Below are 12,622 nucleotides of genomic sequence, written 5' to 3'. Positions count from 1 at the left end.
TCAACATCTACCATGTACTTTTGGAATCATTAAAGACACAAAAGAAATGGCTTAGGGGTATAGCTTAGTGGTAAAGCACTTGCCTAGCATGTTGGAAGCCCTGGGTTCAATCCCCAGCACTGCAATAAATAAATAAATAGAATTATTTGATAGGGTTATAGATTTGTAAAGATATTTAATCTATCCTAAAGATAGGTATAGAATTAAGTAACACCTATAACTCTCTTAAATTCCTTCCTCTAAGTTATCTGAATCTTTAAAATGTGTATTTTTTTTTTTAATTTGGACAAGTTGATTTTAAATGAACTTTCTAAAACAAAACAAAACTAAGACTATCCAGGAATCTTCAGGAAAAGGAGAGTACTGAGAAGGAATAGAGCCATTAAATCTTAGATCTTATCCTAAAGCTCGAAGAATGTTAAAAATGTTCTTGGTTTATCAATGAATGACAGACAAACAGCACTGGCATAGAAGAGAAAATTTACACATACATATGACAAGGTAGTTTATGATAAACATAAAGTTCCAAATCATGGTTAATAAAACAAATCCAATAGTGTTGTGAGCACATTTGTGTAAACTTTGCAAAAATAAATAAAAACAAACAATTTAAAAGACTGAATCTATACTTCAGGACATATAAAAAATAAGTTGTTATTACTCCTTGCTGCTTTTTATTCTCAAATATCTCAATGAAGGTTGTTCTTTTATTTATTTATTTTTTTAAAGGACAATTGACGACTAAAAATGAGAGACAATTTTTTGTTGAAAAAAAGAAAAGAATAAAAAGAGGTTCTTTTCACCTCCTTTTTCTCAGAGCATTTATTATAGAAAGCTTCATACCCCATTTGAATCAAATGTATGATATGTCAAGATCATTGTAATGTTTTGAGCAACTAATTAAAAAAAAAAAAAAAAGCTTGTACTTTCTCTTCTCTTAAAAAAACACATGCAAGCTGGGTGCAGTGGTGCATGCTTGTAATTCCAGTGACTGGCTGAGGCACAGGATCACAAATTTGAGACTAGCCTGGGCAATTTAGCCAGAGACAGTCTCAAAACAAAAGGTAAAAAGGGGTAGGTAGCTCACTGGTAACAGCACCTCTGGGTTCAGTCCCGGGTATGGAGGGGGTGGGGTGTGCATTCTTTTGAAATCTACATAGGTCTTTTGTTAGCTTGTCTTTTCCAAGAAACTTTGAAGTGTAAACACTAAGAAAAAAAGCTCCTAGGTTCCCTTTCTGTGAGTGGGTAGGAGCTTCACCCATATACTTGCTCCAAGTTGCAAAACTATTTTTTGTCATAAAAATATAAGCAGTTTGTTTCTTTGAATAAAGCCAATTATCTAACATGAATGCACACTCCAATAATTACCAGTTGAATTTAGGACGGAGCTGTCAGGTCCTTTTACTCAAAGACAAGTGCTTTTTTATTTCGAAAACCTGTTTATCATAAGTTTGATCTGACTGATTATATAAAAATATGGTTTCTTTTCTTTGTAATCTTTTAGTGGATTGTTTATGCTTCTTACAACTTTCTGGATAAATTAATATTTGAAAATAAAGCTTTATTTTGTTTTCTTCTCTCTATTTTTATGGGGAGGGGGAGTCCAGATTGAGAGATGGCTTTCCTTTTAATTATATTTACCCAACATTGCTAATCATGCGGAAAGCAGCCTTGTTTTTATATTGGTTCTTTTGCTTGGGATGGAATTCTGACTGAGTCCTCATGTGTGGGATCCACTGGGGAGGGGTGGAAGTGGGGCAGGCTGATTTGCTTTGGGGTCAATAGGTAGGGAACATCTCTCAGCTGGAATTAACACTAAGCAGGTTGATTCTAGAATTTCTTGAAGGCATTATAATTGAATTAAAATGGTGTCACTAATGGTGATTTTGGGGTATGGTCTCATGCCTTGGATTGGTAGTGAAATCTGTAAGAAAAATACTTAAAGGTTGAGAATTCTACCTTCCCAGAGAACTGGATTCAGCAGTGAGCACTTGAGACAGTTTGTCCTATCAGTTCACTTCCTCTCCTCTCAGCAGAATTCAGACTGTGTGGTCAAAGATTGGATTCCTTAACCTTATGCCTAGCAATTCTGATGAAATGTCTGGATTCTGCAGACTTTGATCCAAAGACTGAACTGAATGGTTTGAACCCAAGGGAACAACCTGTGAGTAGTTATTGAATACCAATCTGAATCCAGACCTGAGATTGGAATTGAAAGAACACAAATAACTCTAAGGGAGTCATTGTTTTTTTCTCTTTGATCTAGTTAGTAATTCACCTAGAGGGTGAGTGGGAGGGGGCATATCTGAAAGAAGAAAGAATGGTTAAGAAAACTGATGTGACAGTCCTAATGTGAGATGAATTGTAAGGGAGTCAATGATAATGGACACAGAAAGAGATGGAGAGACAAAATTAAACTGAAGAATGACTCTCAAGAATGTGGATATAGTTTCTGTAAAGAATAAATTGAAATGCGATGTTAATGATCAATGATAAGACAAGACAGTAAAGTACATAAAACTGAATGTCGGTAGTCTCAGCTACTCAGAAGTCTGAAAGCACAAGGATTCCTGTGACCCAGGAATTTCAGCACAGGCTGGACAAAATAGTGAGAATCTATCTCTTGAGATAATCAAGAATATGAGACCCGAATTCAAGTCCCAGATCTACTGTTTCCTAGATTCCAAAGTTCCATGATTTATTTCAGTTTTAGTTTTCTTACGTGTAAAATTCAACTAATTGCACTTCAAAAATTTATTATAAGTTTGTGTTTTACAAACTCCAGGTTATGACTTGTTCATTGTGAAATTAATGAAGAGAAACCAGCATTCCTATAAGAATACTTTGGAACAAAAAATAATAGATTATACCACAGAGAGAAAGAAGGGTATTTTTATAATACCTCATTTTAGTGATTGTGTGCATGTGCATTTGTGTAAGGAAACACTGAGGTGCACACTAAAATGTGCTTTTTAAGGATTGTATTTAAAAAAAAAGTCTTAGGATGAAAAAATGTATAATACCTGCTTAGTGTTTCATATGATACTTCACCATAGAAAGAGAACAGATTTGTCACAAAAATCTATAGGGAGGAGAATTTCAAGGATGAGCTGATTGATGGTGTGAAAGATAGCAGAGACCAAAGAAGATAAAATCTGAGGGATGATTATTGATTTTATGAATAATCAACCTGTGGAAAAATCAAAGGTGATCGATCTACAAATAACTTGGCATTATAAAGCAATATTACTGTATATGTTTTAATAGTAAATATTTGCACACTAATGCATATTAAAAAGCTAGTCATGGAAAGAAATACACAGGATGATTTCTAAACACAAATTACAATAAACAATGTTAAATAATTCTAGTCCTTTGAATTTGCTTTATATAAGGTAAACTATTTATATTTAGATTTGATTGTTCTTGAAAATTTTTTTCCAATTTTAAGAAAAGCAGCTTTAGGATTCATTATATATACTACTTGAAACACATGAAATCTTTATGAATTTTTTTTTTTTTTTTTTTTTTACTGTCACGAAAGAATCCTTTGGTGGAATTCCCAGCAGGGCCTGTGAACATAGAGATAAGATTTATGGCTTCTCCAGCTGGTGTCTACAGATTGCAAACAGTAGTGTCTTCCAGTCTGTGGTACAAAAAGAAAAATACTCTTCTCTAGTGTAGATTGCATTCCACCCACTTTTTCATAGAACACCAGACTTTAGTGAAATTCTGAGGAGCGGTCAAATAACTGTTCCCAAGTGCCTGGAGTGAAAGCTGGGAGATTGGGGAAGGTTGACAGAGAGGGAATCAAATACCTCACTACTTTTTACCCCCTTAGAGGGAAGTCCTTACTTCCTGGGCCTCACTACAAGGTCCCAGAACACTTTCCTTGTTCTCCAAGTTCTCAGATCTCTTCTCTATACCCTTCAATCTTTAGCTCTTTTTTACTACCACTCACCCTCATATCTCAGTCAGTCCAGGCTATTCCAATAAACTACTGTATACTGTGGCTTATAAACAACAAATTATTATTTTTTCCCTCACAGTTCTGGAGGCTAAAGTCTGAAGTCAAATTGCCAGCATGGTCCTATTCTGATGTGGGCCCTCTTCTGGGTTGCAAATAGCTGACTTCTTTTTATCTCCTCACATGGTCAAAAGTGATGGTTAGCTTTTTAGTTTCTTCTGATAGGGATCCTTATCCCCTCGATGAAAGCATTAGCCTTATGATTTAAGTAACTTTCTGGCATCTCTACTTTCAAATATCATCATATTGGCGTTAAGATTTCAACATATGGGCTGGGGATGTGGCTCAAGCGGTAGCGCTCGCCTGGCATGTGTGCGGCCTGGGTTCGATCCTTAGCACCACATACGAACAAAGATGTTGTGTCCGCCGGTAACTAAAAAATGAATATTCTCTCTCTCTCTCTCTCTTTAAAAAAAAAAAAAAAGATTTCAACATATGAGGGTCTGGGGCTGTAGCTCAGTGGCAAGAGTACTTGCCTAGCATGTGGAGGCACTGGGTTTGATCCTTAGCACCACATAAAAATAAATAAAATAAAGGCATACTGTCCATCTACCACTAGAGAGAGGAAAAAAGGGAAATATTTCAACATATAAATTTTGTGGAACACAAATATTACATTCTTCATATCATCACTTTCCTTTTTCCTAATTTTCTCTAGAATCAGTCACCCTTTCCTCCATCTTATTTAGTGTTTTGCAAAATTATCATTGTTAGAGGTTAAATTCCCAAGGCTGTTTCCTTTTATATAGCTACTTTGGTTCTGCAGAAAAGTAGTCATGACTCTTTAACCATAAAGCACAACTATACATTGGAATTACCTGGGGGATTTTCCACATTATCCATATCTAAATTCCCATCTCAATTAAATTAGAGCCTCTGATCATGAGTTCTAAACAACATTTGTTTGTCTGGTCACTTTATTTTAAGGTGTTTAACTGATTCCACTGTGGAACAAGTACTGTCTTAAATAGTACTTTCTCTATCTTTTAATTTGTACATAAGTCACCTGAAGATAATATGAAAAGGCAGATCCTGATTTATCAGGTCTTCAGTGAGACCTGAGATTGTTCACCTCTAACAGACACCTGAAAGATGTGGATAGTGTTGGTCTAGGAATTGCATCTAGATACACAGTCTTCCAATAGTTCCTACTGGAACTAGTGCCTCCTTCCCACAATAATTGTCCAAGCAGGAAGACACACAGAATTCCTTGCGCCCAAAAAAGATGAACTTGTGCTGAAAACTCTTTTGGAATAGCACTTTTTCTACAATAACTTCCATTTTATGTAGAAAATAAATGGGGCAAAATGAAGGTTATTTTATTTTCCTTCCATTCAATTTATAGATCACAACAGCAAGAGTAAAAATTTCCAGCTACTCTAATTGTAAAAATTCATGAGACTTTGCTAAATAAATATCCCATTACTCAAAGAGACTGACCATTTAAATAGTCTGGATGAGGCTTTTTTTTTTTCCTTCTTTTATTTATTTATTTACTTATTTAGGTTCATTCAGTAATTGTATAAGATCATAGGATACGTATTTTCTTTTTTTGGAAAATTTCAAAATGTCATAAATGATATGAAAGAGCTTAAGGGCAATATGGCTTTGAAGGTAGTTATGAATTCAAATTCAGACTTAATCTTTCTGTATAACCTAATGCAAATTATTGAGCTGCTCTCAAACCCAAGTTGTCTTTATTGCAAAACCAAAGTTGTTCTACATTTCTAACAGCATTATTGTGAACATGAAGAGAGACTGTAAGTAAAGATTCAAATCTTCTAAAACTTCTTTGGTTTTCCTTTTACATTTCCGCAGTGTGGGAATCCTAAACAGATGGCCATTTAGACCACATGTAACGATTGTCAGCATGTCTATTACACTTTTAAATGTCTTTTTTTTTAGCTTTGTGATATCATTTGGTTATTTCCCTAAAGTCCTTGACCCTCTGAACCACCCGGCTAGTTTAGTTCTGGATTTATCTGACACTTATTTAAGAAGATAGAGTTCTGTTCTGCAATGTGTTAGTCCCTACATTCACAGAGTTTGTGGTCTAGAAGAGAAGGAAAAACAATAAACACAACATGGGAACAGAGATTAGGAAGATAGAATCTAAGCCAGGAATCTAGGAATAAGATATTGGAGAAAAGAACATTTAGCAGAGATCTAAAGAGAAAATGGAATAGGTATAGCACAGGAGAAATTCAATCAATATTAGTTGAAATTCTTTGAGATAAATTCCACAAAGTCATTGCCTGTGCCTGAGTTTGAAATTTTAGGAACATAGCCAGCCTTTAATACTAATAATTCTAATAGTATTAAAAAATTGGCCCTTATTTTTCTACTTTTTGAAAATTGTAAAGGTACATAGTATAAGGAAGCTCAGTATTACATAATGAAAACATACAGACTCTCCCTTTTCTCTCCAATCTCACTCCCCAGAAGTAATTATAAGCATTATTAATTTTATCTATCATACAGGTCATCTTGATTAACAAAATGTTTATAACTGTTTCTTGAGCTACCAAAGTTTTACTGCCCACAGTTTTAGTTACCTGTGGTCCACCAAGTTCTAAAAATATTGGATGGAAAATATAAAAAATAAAAAGACTCTGTTATAAATAACATTATTATAACATATCATTATGGTCTTTCAGTTTTATTATTAATAATTATTAAACTCTTATTACTGTGCCTTATTTATAAATTAAAATTTATCATAGCTATGTATATATAGGAACAAGTTCATTTAGGGTTTGGTACTTTGTTATTTCAGGCATCCACTAGGATTCTTGGAACATGCCCTGTACACAAAAAGGGACTGCTGTATTAGCACATCTATAATCCTGTCATTTTTTTTCTTCTTAACTCCCCTCTCCAGAATTTTGTCAGAAATGTATATTGATTGTCTATTCTGAGGAAAGAAAAGAATTATACTTTTCCTTAACTAAAATTCATTTTCTGTTATTTGTCTCCATGTTAGTTGTGAAAATTGAAAGCCAATAAATATAATCAAATGTTGTTTGTTGTAGAACTAAGTAATATGCAGAAAATAGAGAAAGCAATGTAATATATGAAATTCTATGTCATTAAGCTTCTGCCAGTAGAATAATAATGTTGTAGCTGCTAGAATCACATGGAATCCCTTACATCTTGTCAATTCTTGATAATCATAGATTGATTCATTTGTTTACTTATTTTTAGTGAATGCTTCACCCTATCACTTAGCTTTCTATCTTGCTAGGAGCCACAGCCAAGTAATATGATGCATGGCACTTTTGGTTGTAAGGTGACGCCAGCTAGCCATTGAGATGATATGATTATGTTAAGATTTACATTCATATGGATATTGGACTCTTGCTGTTATCCTTGGCCTGCTGGGACTCCTGGAGAGTTCCCATTGGTTGGGGAAGGACAGTAGGAGGGAATTCTGGGAGAGGTCCTGGTCCCCAGTTCCAGTAGAATTGACCTCCTGTGTGGACCGGCTGGCTTCCTGGCCGAGTACGGGGTATTGGCGGTATTTTCAAAAATAAAGTTTTGTTCCTGCTTGAGTGGCTCATGATTCTGTGCCCAGCCAGACTGCAGCACTATCTTCTTAATATTACTAAAGATATGAAATCTCTCTTAAACATGACAGTGTTTTCTACAGTGCATTGTCTTTCTACTCCAGTGAGGCCTGGTCTTCTCTACTGCAAACTTAGCAGTATTCTTGGATCCCATATCTTCTTTGAGGTTTTCCCCCTATGATTTTACAGTACATCTTTTGCAATTTTTCTAAAGAGTGTGAAGGAAGTGAAATTGCTGTTATCTTTACATTAAACTGCTTTTACTTTTCCTAACACTTTAAAATTTTAGTAGAGACCAAGTTCCTTCCTTCACATATGATGCTCATTGATTGCATAGGACAACATGGCAGCATCCTTATTCCAGGCAGTACAGGAAGGGGTGAAAAAGCGAGAGCAAAGAGCACTCCAAAGCTACTCTGAGATGCTTCCTGTTACATTTTCACTGACTAAAACTTACTTTCTTTGCCGTACTCAGCTTCAAGATATGCAGGAAATAGAGATTTTTTTTTTTTCTGCACAGTATCTGCCTGGTTTAGTATTTTATTACTTTGAAAGAAAAGAAGAATGCATCTTGGCCCACAATCAACAATCTCCACTATAGCCTTAATTAATGAATCAACAATAAAATACCCACATAACTTCCATTTCAGTATGGTAAGTTCTAAATAATTCTTCTAAATAAATAAATTGAGAAGAAGACCACACACGAGGTCAGTTCTACTGGAACTGGGGACCAGGACCTCTCCCAGATACCCTAAGGTATCTGAATGATTGACCAGTTAGTTGTATAGAACTATTGGCTAGAGGCCAGATGAATATTAGATGACATTTCTCAGAAGTAATTGTTTTCATTTTAGAGTTATTTGCTTTGAGTCATTCTTGGGCAATAATTAGGAAGCAGAATCAATTTCGTGGGGTGCACAAAGTTAATGTCTAACAAAGGCATTATGTCTTTAATATGAAGAGAAATATTCATATTTTTCTTAGTAGATACGAAGAGTTAGTACATAAAGAGTAGTTTGAGTCCTCTTGATACAGTGATTTTGTCATTTGTCAAATGGTGCAAATATCTATTTCTTTTCTTTTTTGGTTTGTTTCTCTTATTTTGCAGTAAATACTTTTAGCATCCAGGGAATAAAACTATGTATTTATGTATATTTAACAAGAAAATAAATATTAAATTTCATATCTCAAGAAAATTAGTGATGCGGTTTTTAAATTTAAAAAAATAGTTGTAGATGAACATATACAATATCTTTATTTTATTTATTTTTATGTAGTGCTGATGATCTAACCCAGGGCCTCAAACATGCTAAGCAAGTGCTCTACCACTGAGCCACAACCCCAGCCCCAATGATGAGTTTTTAACTAATATGAAATATATGTCAACATTTAGCATCCAATATGGGACAGTAGTGATATCACTGAAAATTGAAAGATGCACACCTCCTGAAAGAGTATCAGTACATACTTTAAGTTAGTAGTTAATTAGAGCAGCATCATAAACCTAGTGGTGGGCTGCTGGTATGTCAAAAATTAACAGCATGGCTTTGGTACCTGGTGGTGAGAAGACATTGAAGAAATGTAGGGAAAACTTGAAGGAAAGTAAGAAAAATATATGATACTAAGGAGAAACCTCTTGTTATGCAGTGATCTATATTTTTACAACACTGTCATCTGTTGTAGGTTAAAAGACAGGAAATATGCCCATTAAAGTGAAGGATCTTCCTATGGTGATTTCAGGCAAAATTCACATTTATGCTAGGGAAGTGCTGTATCAGTGAGCTACATCCCCAGCACCCATCTCTAATTGCTTATAAAAAAAGTATAAGTATAATCCAGGAAATAAACTAAATAATAAGCTATTAGTTTACAAACAAAATTTAAGACAAATTAAAAGAACTTCAAGTGCTTTTCTAGTATGTGCAATGCCCTGAGTTCAATTTCCTGCATCGGAAAAAAAAAAGTGAATGAATGAATAAATAAATAGATACATAAATGGTCTAGGGCAAGATTTCCTCTAGTCAACAAAAGTTTCTCTAAGTAAAACATTATTGCGTCAGGCTAAAAATAAAGTAAGCCATTGTAAAACAATGTATTAAGTTCTCAAAAAAATATAAAACATTACTTTATTGACTCTTCAAGTCAATAAAGGCCTTTATTAGTGTTTCAAGAATTTGCCTTTGTGATCTTGATTGTTAAACCAAAGAACTCAGGAGAAAGGATCCAAGGCAGGTTGAGCTCAGGAGCTATGGCCTATTGTCTAATGGAATATGTTATAATTTGATACACAAGATCTTTAAAAACCAGATGGCAAAGCTAAGAGGCTCGAAGAATCTTTTCCAGGGAATGCAATCACACTTTTCCATAACAATGGACAGCACTTACAAGCTAGGTTCAGAATTGTTACAGACTACATTTTTCTATATGATTTCCTTTTCTCTTACTGAATGGAGTGTGTCTTCTGACAGTCCTTTGGCTGCCTACCCATTTTGTGTTGAATGCATAGGGGAACAGATGTCTCTCTTTTAGCTGAAGTTCTCATAATGAGAAAACTGACACCTGATCTGCCTCATCTCCAGCACTTGGACTAGATTTAGTTGAAGAGACCCTGAGCCTAAAGTATGAGTAGGTCCCATAATCTCCTTTGAATCTAGGTGGATTGAGGAGGGAGAAGGTATGTTTTCAGGGGAAGACATAAATAATTTGTGATCAAAAGTGGATTGAGGTAGATTAGAATGGCTGCTAGTTCTTTGATACTCTTCCCTTGGGAATATGAGTGACTTCTTCCCTTTTCCTGGCAGAATTTGAGACCAACAGAGTACAGCGGAAATAATGCTATATTACTTTCTGGCTTCATGCTTTACAAACCTGTTAGGTACTTTCTGTCTCTTTGAATCAGGAAGCCCTGAGTTGAAGCCCTGAGTCCACCTTGTAAATCATCAAACTTAAACCTACAGAAAGAGGGAGAGAGAGAGGGGAAGGCAAGGAGGAAGGGAGGAAAAGATTAAGAAAAGGAGGGGAGAAAATGAGAAAGACAGGGAAAGCTGCAGGCAGACAGACCGACTTGATCTATTTGGTCTGTCATAACAATATACCACAGATTGGTGGTTTAAACAACAGAACTTCATTTCTCATAGGTGTGAAGGTGAGAAAACCAAGATCGTTGTCTAGCCTTCAATTTCTAATGATCTCTTCCTTCCTGGCTGGCAAATGGTTGTCTTCTGTGCCCTCACAAAGAAAGAGTTAGAGTTGGGGGTGAGAAGAGTGGCAAGGAGGGGGTGGGGAGGGAAACTTCCTGGTTTCTTCTTATAAGAGCATTAACTCTCTCAAGATGATACTACTCCCAACATGATCCCATTTAAAACGAATTGTGACTCAGAGGCCCAATCTCATAACAATATCACATTTGGGATTAGGTCTTTAAAAAATGAATTAGGAGAAGACAGGATCAATCCATAGCACCTGGCTCCCAGATAGCATGGAGCACACTCAAGCTGTCCCTGCTGTGTTTTGCATTTAACTCCTGATCCAGGAAATTAGGAAATGAAAACTAAGGCAAACCAAACAAACAAGCAAACAAAACCAAGTTGGTTGTTTTAAGCCACTAGGCACTGAGTTTTGGCATTATTTATTACTCAGTAATATATAATTAAGCCCAAAATAAAAGATGTAGAAGGATATTTGCATATCACTCTGTGAAGCATCCTTTTCCATTTAGATCAAATGAGTATTCCAAATTAGCTTAATTAAATTTCAATTCCAAATTTTCCTGAGTGTGTATTAAAAGTGAAGCTCTAGCTGTTTGAACATGGGCTCCAATTTAAGAAGCAGAATTCACAGTTTTATGTCAGTGTCATCAAATGCTTCAAATGGATAATATTAAGGTAATGCAATCAATGATTTAAAAATTTGACAAAGATTGTCAGAAATTTAATGAAAAATAAGTGAAAATTAAAACCATTATGTGGCGGTTTTTTTTCAGGACATGGAAAATAGCTCTTATCAGATTAATTGGCTTACAGATGAAAGTTATAAACCCTGGACAAAAAATAACCCACTAAAAGAAACTTCAATTACATGAAGGCTATGGAGAGCAAACAAATGCAGACAGATTTGGAAGGTGTTCAGCACACAGATGAAAGGAACTGCAAATGATGAGTTTCTCCATGTTTATGGTTTTTAGCTAAGGGCAGGCTCCAGTCTATGCCAAATGACATAGCAGATTTGTAAATAAAACATCAGAGGGTCTGGAGGAACAGAACAAAAGCATGTCAGAAGTTGCTCCAACCATGTTCTGGTGTAGAATTGAATAAGGAAAACAAACAAACCAACAGATATTCTCAAATCGAATCTTACAGAAGAAGATGATCAAGTAGTGATCTGGGGATTGAAAACTGGCATGCCACTGGCTTTCCTATGTGATGTGTGCTTGGTTGCCCAAAGCAGTGTCAGGATTCTGGACAAAATCAAAGTGTGAGTTTAGCAGAGAACATCACAGTGTTGTACAAACTCAAATCCAGAACTGAACAACTGACCTTAGAACCTAACAATCAGTATGAGTGACAGGTTTTTAAAATTTTGACAGTGCAGATAAATATCAGATAACATGATTGGATCTAACAATGAGATGTTTGGCTTTGGAGGGGCAGAGTGTCTATGCATTGTTCTTTCTGAAAACTTGCAATTCAAAATTAAATTATTTTATGATGAACTGGAGAAAAACAAACAAAATGTGTTAATTTTCAGTACAATTCTTTGCACAGAATATACTTAAGGGTATTTACAAGCATTGGAAAATAACTATAGAAGAGATATTTTCTCCTGTAGGATATCAATGTGATTTTAAAATTAAAACACCTTGTTACATGTTTTATGACTGATATGAAAAAAATCAAACAATATATTTAATAGGTCATAGTGTTTGCATAACATCATTTTTGAGCATTATAAAAATAAAGCAATTTCCAGTTTTGACTAAGGACATTGGCTGACATTTTACTTCTAACATGTTACATTCTGTCTTTAT

The 12,622-nt window shown here is 35.1% G+C and overlaps 1 long non-coding RNA gene across 1 annotated transcript in view; it reads left to right on the top strand.

Moving 5' to 3' along the window:
- The first annotated feature begins 954 nt into the window (after positions 1-954).
- Positions 955-12,622, top strand: part of LOC144376848 (uncharacterized) — a 55,526-nt gene continuing 43,858 nt past the window's right edge. The window contains exon 1 of the long non-coding RNA XR_013437219.1: positions 955-1,064. This is a non-coding gene — a long non-coding RNA (uncharacterized LOC144376848). The remainder of the gene's footprint in view (positions 1,065-12,622) is intronic.

The sequence above is a fragment of the Ictidomys tridecemlineatus genome, chromosome 4 (assembly GCF_052094955.1).
Source record: "Ictidomys tridecemlineatus isolate mIctTri1 chromosome 4, mIctTri1.hap1, whole genome shotgun sequence".
NCBI lineage: Eukaryota > Metazoa > Chordata > Mammalia > Rodentia > Sciuridae > Ictidomys > Ictidomys tridecemlineatus.
The sequence above is the reverse complement of the archived record's forward strand: the minus strand, read 5'-3'. Positions and strand labels throughout refer to the sequence as shown.